Source organism: Petaurus breviceps, unplaced genomic scaffold (assembly GCF_028583685.1).
Source record: "Petaurus breviceps papuanus isolate PSGF00001 unplaced genomic scaffold, PetGlider_PUasm1.0 289, whole genome shotgun sequence".
Taxonomy (NCBI): Eukaryota; Metazoa; Chordata; class Mammalia; order Diprotodontia; family Petauridae; genus Petaurus; species Petaurus breviceps.
The window spans coordinates 1354-2268 of NW_027186036.1; positions in this window are offsets into that span (position 1 = coordinate 1354).

The following is a 915-nucleotide window of genomic DNA, read 5'->3' on the forward strand; positions in this document are numbered from 1 at the left end:
ATTATGTCCATTGATATTTACTGTATTTAAAATTAAAACTGATAAAATTTTAAAATATATATTTATAATACATTTTAAATAACAATAATGAATTTATTACAGGTTGAGAGCAATAACATGTTTTTTACAAAAAATAATTATAGTTTCCAAAACAAGAAAAATGTAGTGAAAACAGTGGCATTAGCTTACATATTTTTTGCAAATCTCTTTGATGTTTGGCTTAATAAAAGACAGCTGGATTTTTATATATACTTATGCATTCAATTTGCTGTTATATGATATTTTGGTTGAAGGATATAAAGAAATCTGGCCTCACACAGATATGTAGTTAGAAAAGGGAGGAGTGTTTTAATAGGCATATAACATCTTAATATTATTATGGAATTAGTTTTGACCTTGCAGAACCCCCAAAAGGTCAGAGGAATTCCACCAGGAACGGTAAGGACAATACTTTGAGACCCCCTACTCTAGACAATAAGCATTCTTTTTTTTTTTTTACTATTAGCATTCTTCATCCACTTTCTTTTGTGTAATTAATTTTTTCTATGTAAATAAGGATCTTATTTAGATTCTACTAACAGTAACTATTTAAATGGCAAAGGAATTTTATCAGAATTTAAATTCCTAGACAGTATTATTTTTTATATACTGCTTCTAGTATGTATCTGATCTCTCCACTAGACCCCAGTGATTGTCTCACTTTTTTTAAGGGACTGTGGGATAGAGATAGGCAGCTGCTTAGGGACCAATATACAGGGAATCCCAATGAGGGGCATTTTTTTACTATCCTTTTTCATGTCAACTTCAAAAGATACTTAATGCCATCAATATGAGTACCCTATACACTGGTTTCATGAGTTGCTATAGCAAGAAGGAAGGAAGGAAGGAAGGAAGGAAGGAAGGAAGGAAGGAAGG